Raw genomic sequence first — 7,642 nt, forward strand, 5'->3', positions numbered from 1 at the left:
CAAACCTTCTACACAACATAAATACACAAAGCATAAATGCCCAGTGAACTCCAAATAGAATAAATCCAAATAAGCCCACTTCAAGACATATTCTGATCAGATTGACAACTACTGAAGAGAAGGAGCAAGTTCTGAAAGCAGCAAGAGAAAAGCAATTCACCACATACAAAGGAAACATAAGACTGAGTAGTGACTACTCAGCGGCTACCATGGAGGTGAGAAGGCAGTGGCATGACATATTTGAAACTCTGAGAGAGAAAAGTTTCCAACCAAGAATACTACATCCAGCAAAACTCTCCTTCAGATTTGAGGGAGAGCTTAAATTTTTCACAGACAAACAAATGCTGAGAGGTTTTGCTAATAAAAGACCGGCCCTACTGCAGATACTAAAGGGAGCCCTACCGACAGAGAAAAAAGCTGAGGGACTTCACCACCAGTAGATTAGTCCTATAAGAAATGCTAAAGGGAGTTGAGCAGGCTGAAAGGAAGGGAAACTAAACAATTGACTGAAATTACATGAAGAAATAAAGGGTACCACTAAAGATCACATGGTAACTATAAATACCAATACTACTGTATTTTTGATTTGTAACTCCACTATTTACTTCCTACATGATATAACATACATAAACTGTAACGATAAATCAGTGGTTTTGGACTCAATGTAAAATATGTAATTTTTGACAAGAACTACATAAAAGTGGGGGAATGAGGGAGTATAGGAACATAGTTTATGTGTCATATTGAAGTTAAGTTGGTATCAAAGAAAAACAAGATTGTTATAGATTTCAGATGTTAAATTTAAGCCCCACAGTAAACACAAAGAAAGCTTCAGAGAATATGACCATAGAGATGAAAAGTAGAGTAGGGGTTCCGAGAAGTGGGGGAAGGGGCAATGGGGAGTTAAGAAATGAGTGTAGGGTTTCTGTTTGGGGTGAAGGGAAACTTCTAGAAAGGGATGGTGGGAAGGTGACCGCATTGCAACATTCTAAATGTGATTAATCCCACTAATGGAATGCTAGGAAGGGGGTGGAATGGGAAGATACAGGCTGTATATATGTTTCCACAATTGAAAAAAAAAAAAAAAAAGACAGTCTAAATAGATGACAATTAAATGCCAAGGATGATCCTGGATGGGATCTGAGGATGGAGGAGAGGAGGCTCAAAGGGACACAGATGGGACTTAAGCATGAAAAAAAAAAAAAAAAAAAAGGAAATATAGAATGTAAGCTCTGTATCAAGGTTGAATTTCTTGAACTTCTTAGCTGCATTTAATGGGATTACATAAAAGAATGTTCTGTTCATGGAAATGTATATGTGAATTATATAGTTTTTTCAAGGATGTGTGCAGCTTCCTCTCATATGTTCAGAAGACAGAGCAATAGATGATGGATGATAGGGAGGGAGAGAGAGAGGGAGGGAGGGAGGGAGGGAAAGAAAGAAAGAAATGGTGGTGTGACAGGATGTTAAAGGTGGTGGATCGGGGTATCGGGGGAGGGGAGTTGGGGTATGCTGTAGTTCTATGTATGGGGTTTATACTGTTTTTGCAACTGTTCCTGTAAATTTATCTCAAAATAAAATTTCTTATTAAAAAAACAAAAGGAAATTCAGTCTCTAATATCCTACAGAATTATTAGTGCATGGCCACCTATATTCAGCTCCCATCATTTCTTTACATTTTTTCCCCAGCTGTTTTAGATTGTTGTATCTTAGGATCTCAAGGAATCTTAGTTTTTGGGACTGCTATGAAAAATACCACCAGCAATGCGTTGGCTTAAACAACAGGAATTTATTGGCTATGGTTTTGAGGCTAGGAAAAGTCCAAAATCAAGGGGTCAGAAAGATGATGCTTTCTCCCCAAAGGCTATAACATTCTGATGCGGGTTGCAACAGATCCTTGAAGTTCCCTGCCTCATTTGGCCACATCCTCTTTTTCCTCTTCTGAGTTCTGTTGAGGTAGCTTCTGGCTCCTCCCTGTGGAATTCTCTACATCTGACTATCTTCTACTTAAAAAGTATGCAGGGAATCCAGATTAAAGCCTACCCTCATTCAGTTGGGCCATACCTTAACTAAAATAAGTTCTTCAAGGGATCCTATTTCCAATGGGTTCACACCCACAGGAATGCAGATTAAGATTAAGAATGTCTAAATTGTGGTAGATAATTCAATCTACCATGCCAGGTAAAGGACATATGACACCATTATCTGTCTACAGTGGTCTCATCAGGGTATCCCTTTTTTTAATCATAGGTTTTATGTACAGATTTCCTTCAAATTCTGTTGATCTCCTTGCCTCACCTCCACCCACTGAAAATTCTTTTCCTCCTGATAACTGGGGACACAATAAAACTGCAATGAGGTTTCAAGTAAATATCCCTGGGCACTTGGCTGCCTGTGAAATGGGAGAAAAAGATGGGAGATGGTTTTAATCAGTTGTGGCATTGGAAATTTATTCCTATAATCACATAATATTTTATATATATGTTTCTTATCCATTCAATAAATTGATGTAGATCCATGAGTGTTGTCCATTAATTCCTTCCAAGCTATGACTGACTTCAATCCCATTCAGGAACTCAGAAGCAGACAGGAAAGTGCTGGAAAAGCAATTCATGGAAAAATAAAGTGCTAATTTCAGCATTGTGTAAATGTTCCTACCATGGCCAACTTCAAGCTCCAAAATAGATGCTACTGAATGTACATTTGGAAAAGATGCATACAATTGGCTCCACAACACCATCAGAAGCAAGACTGATGTCACCTGCACTAAACATGTTAGGAACCTACTAAACTAAATCCTGAACTATGACGAATTTAGTACTAAACTAAATCCTAAACTACTACTAATTTAGTAGTACTAATCCTATACTCCCCTTTCTTTATGGTTGATATGCATATTTGAAACAAAATCCTGACACACTGAATATGTGAAGAGAAATGATGTTGCAGAGTATTTAGTTTTGGTTACTAGTGTATGTTTATTTTCACCTAAACCATTTGTTTTCAGTTACCCATGTTTTTTGCTGAATTCAGGTACATAAAATAATCAAATCATTAGTTTCATGATCCATTTGTATGAGAGCTGATTTGCTGATATTCTCAGCAAATTTGAGTTCATCAACTGAATAAAATACATTATATATATTTCTTATTTAATTAACATTTGGTGAGGAGGGTAGTCTTGCTACATTCAGTTAAATTATAGCTCATTCTCATCCAATACTCTAGATAAACATAGGCTTACATAATATATTTCTATTACTGGAACCACTTGAAATCCCCCTTCCCCCCAATTAAGATTAGACAAGGATAAATGGAAAATAAACACAGAGGACTGATATATTACTGATCTAAGGACTTCTTGCTAAGAAAGACAAAGATTGATCTACATTACAAAATGTGATTTACTCCAGAAAGAGAATAATTAAGCATTAGTCAATAGCTAAGGCATTTTAATAGTATCTTTCTAACAGCTGAAAGTGCATTAAAAGACAAAAATCTGGACTTACGAAAAGCTTCATTAATTAAACAAAAATACTTTTTCTTCACACTGGGAAACTGTCAAAATGTTTTCAAAAAGTGGGTATCAGATGAAACTGATACACAGTTATATGCAGAAATATTTTGGATGGGCCCTAGAATCTGGAGGCATTAGCCATTTGATGGGCTCAAACTAGAAGAAGAACGCAGATTAAATCAATGTCTGATGTATCATCAAAATGAATCAATAAAGTATAGTATGTGTGCAGGGCTCCCTATGTACACAGCTAAGCCCTATGCAGAATATCATGGAAGTTTGGAAAATGCTCCCTGCCTCCAGAGGGCTTCCACCTGGACTTAGTGAACAGAAAAAAGACAAAATACAAGTACATCCCCCTTGGTTAATAATATGTAACCAGCATTTAGAGTAAGAATAAATCATTGTGGCTACAGTAGTCGGGGAGGGCTATCAGGAAAAACAAAACAAAATAAAATAAAAAACAAACTGTGTGTGTGGGGGTATATGAATGTGTGGGTATGTGTGTGTTGGGTATTAGTAGACATTATTTTTCAAGTTTTTAAGAATGGTAGAATTGAACCAAGAAGCAGCAGTCCTTGGCTCCTTCTCCAATCTCTGGTTTGGCCCGCCTGCCCACTTCTTTAGCCTCCACCATGCCCATCAGGGTCACCCAGAAATCCTATGAGGTGTCCTCCTCTGGCTCCCGGACCTTCAGCAGCTGCTTTTATACAAGCGGGCCCAGCACCCGCGTCAGCTCCTACTCTCGGGTGGGCAGTGGCGGCAGCAGCTTCCAGGGCAACCTGGGCGCTGGCATGGGTCTGATGGGGGGCTATGGAGGTGCAGGGAGTGCAGGGGGCATCACAGCCATCACATTGAAGCAGAGCCTGCTGAGCCCCCTTAAGCTGGATGTGGACCCCAACATCCAGGCTGTGCGGATGCAGGAGAAGGAGCAGATCAAGACCGTCAACAACAAGTTTGCTTCCTTTATCAACAAGATGCAGTTCCTGGAGCAGCAGAACAAGATGCTGGAGACCAAGCGGAGACTCCTGCAGCAGCAGAAGACTGCTGAGAGCAAAATGGACAACTTGTCGAGAGCTACATCAACAACCTTCGGCAGCAGCATGAGGCACTGAGCCAGGAGAAGCTGAAGCCGGAGGCAGAGCTTGGCAATGTGCAGGAGCTGGTGGAAAACTTCAAGAATAAATACGAAGATGAGATCAACAAGCGAACAGAGATGGAGAATGAATTTGTCCTCATCAAGAAGGATGTGGTTGAAGCTTACATGAACAATGTAGAGCTGGAGTCCCGCCTGGAAGGGCTGACCGATGAGATTAACTTCCTCAGGCAGCTATATGAAGCAGAAATCCGTGAGTTGCAGGCCCAGATCTCGGACACGTCTGTGGTCTTCTCCATGGACAACAGCCACTCCCTGGACCTGGATGGCATCATGGCCAAGGTCAACGCCCAGTATGAGGACATTGCCAACCGCAGCCGGGCAGAAGCCGAGAGCATGTACCAGATCAATACGAGGAGCTGCAAACACTGGCCGGGAAGCATGGGGATGACCTCCGCAGCACAAAGACGGAGATCTCTGAGATGAACCAGACCATCAGTCAGCTCCAGGCTGAGACCAAGGGCCTGAAGAGCCAGAGGGCTTCCCTGGAGGCCGGCATTGCTGATGCCGAGCAGCATGGGGAGCTGGCCATTAGGGATGCCAAAGCCAAGTTGGCCCAGCTGTAGGCTGCCCTACACCAGGCCAAGCAGGACGTGGCGCAGCAGCTGCACAAGTACCAGGAGCTGATGAACGTCAGCTGGCCCTGGACACTGAGATCGCCACCTACTGCAAGCTGCTGGAGGACGAGGAGAGCCGGCTGGAATCTGGGATGCAGAACATGAGTATTCATAGGAAGACTTCCAGTGGTTACTACTCAGGTCCACTGAGCCCCGTCTTCGGGGGCCTCTCAGGCACTGGCTACAACTACTCCTTCAGCTCCAGTGGGAGCCACACTACCTCCACCAAAGCCGTGGTTGTGAAGATGATTGAGACCCGCAATGGGAAGCTGGTGTCCGAGTTGACCAATGTCCTGCCCAAGTGAACTGCCACTGCAGCCCCTCCCAGGCCACTCCCCTGCTGTGCTGTCCCAGAGCCTAGGGACAAAGAGCTGTGCAGGGGGGCATAGGGAACAGGAGACTGGGGTACTCCTTCTTGCCCATGTCCCCACCTAGAAGCCATTTTGTCTTTTCCAAAACAAAGCCTCAGTTGGCTCTGCAAAAAAAAAAAAGAATGGTAGAATTAAGATGGGTAGAAAGTGAGTAGTTCTTCTGGAGCAAAAATAGCCTTACCAAGGATTAGGAAAATACCAGGGTCAAATGCATGCAAGGACTAGTGAGATATGTAGACCCAGCCTGACTTCCTTGACTTCCGTGGGCCAAAGAAGCTGAAAAGCTACAGAGGTGTCTAATGACCTTTTAATATCAATTGCAGAACAAAAAATGATAATAAAAATAAGAAGTAATTTATTGGATAAAGTATATAGATTATTTAATTTTTACAACTTGATACATGTATTACTTCCATTTTCAGATAAGAAAACTGATACTTTTGAAGGATGAGTAGCCAAACCAAATCAAACAGCTAATACATGGCAGAGGTGGACTTCAACTGGCTTCAGAAGTGATGTTCCACTCAGCCCCTACCTACATAGACAAAATTAAAGGAAGGTTAAAAAAATGCTTTAGTCCTGCTCTCTAGAAAGCAGAAAGGGACTAATATTAATTGTATATTTAAAAACAAGCTTAAGTGCAGCGTAGGAAATAAAGCCTAACCCATATACTTTCTTATATGCCCTCTAATTGCTTCATCTGGATTAGTCTTTTCTGTTCAATAAGGTAGTAGGTATTTACGACTTAGTGGGATAAGCACGGATTCTGGGATCAATAGGCCTTCATCCCAGGCTGAGTCTGTACTTTTTGCTTTCTTTGATATTCCTATTTCCCCAGTTTCAGTTTTCAGAAACTACTAACCTCTGTAGAATGGGAATAATAAAACCAATCTTGCATGATTTTTGAGAATGTGAAGTGTGATAATGTATGTCATATATCTAGCACAGACTGTATGATCCCAATTACTATGATTCCTTTGTTTCCCACAGAGAAAAGCCCAGCTCAGATTGTATGGTAGGCTCTTATTAAATAGAATCACAACCACTGAGGCATTATAAGAGGATTTATTGCACTCTGTTTTGCTTTATAATCATACATACAGGTACATGTCAGTCTCACCAAGGGACTTTTGTCAAAGGACAAAGATTATAGAACATTCTTTTGCATATTCCCTCTCCTACCCAGTGACACATAAAGCACCTAGCAAATTTCAGACAAAATTAGACACAATTAAAAATTGAGAAACACACATCTATGGGAGGTTGATGTGACAGTTTTTAAGAAGGAAGCTGTAGACAGAGATCCTTGTACAAGTTATTTTGTCTTCTAGGGTTTAGAATCTCCCATATCACTTGTTGCTAGATTGCCTCCTTGACAATAGTATATCTATTCTCCACTTTATTTTGTCATTCATGTTTTTTGATGCCTGGTTGATATTCAGATAAATTTCTGTGTTCTGTATTTGTTTTCTAAAATAACATTGTAATTCTCTTGCATTTCAATTGTAGATCCATCTTGAGTAGTTTGAAAGTAGAGATTAGTTCTCTTTTGCTTCACTATAACCTAGTATATGGATAGGCATATCTGTGATTTCAACAAATAATCATAACTAGCATTCTTTACATTCCAAAATGTGTCAGGCACTATTTTAAATATAGTTGAAGGTGTTAATTTATCTAATCCTCACAATAACAACATAAGGTAGGAGATGCCAACTGTTGTCTCCTTTATTGAATTGTTAGATTAAATGAGTCAACATGCAGCAAGTGGTTAGAATAGAGAATAGTACATAATAAATGTTCAGCAGATGTTGGTTATTACTATCCCTGTTTTGTAGATATGAAAACTGAAGTAAAAGACAGTACCAGCCCAACTGTCACAACTGATAATAGACAGAAGACTTAAATCAGATGGTGTAGCTCCATCTTAAAGTTTGATGCTTATAATCAGTATAGTGTAATAAATATATTGGATACAAAT

At 40.5% G+C, this 7,642-nt stretch overlaps 1 pseudogene; it reads left to right on the forward strand.

Annotated features, from left to right (window-relative positions):
- Positions 1-4,152: 4,152 nt before the first annotated feature.
- On the forward strand, positions 4,153-5,595 carry LOC119536389 (annotated as a pseudogene).
- The last annotated feature ends 2,047 nt before the right edge of the window (positions 5,596-7,642 follow it).

The sequence above is a fragment of the Choloepus didactylus genome, chromosome 6 (genome assembly GCF_015220235.1).
Source record: "Choloepus didactylus isolate mChoDid1 chromosome 6, mChoDid1.pri, whole genome shotgun sequence".
NCBI lineage: Eukaryota > Metazoa > Chordata > Mammalia > Pilosa > Megalonychidae > Choloepus > Choloepus didactylus.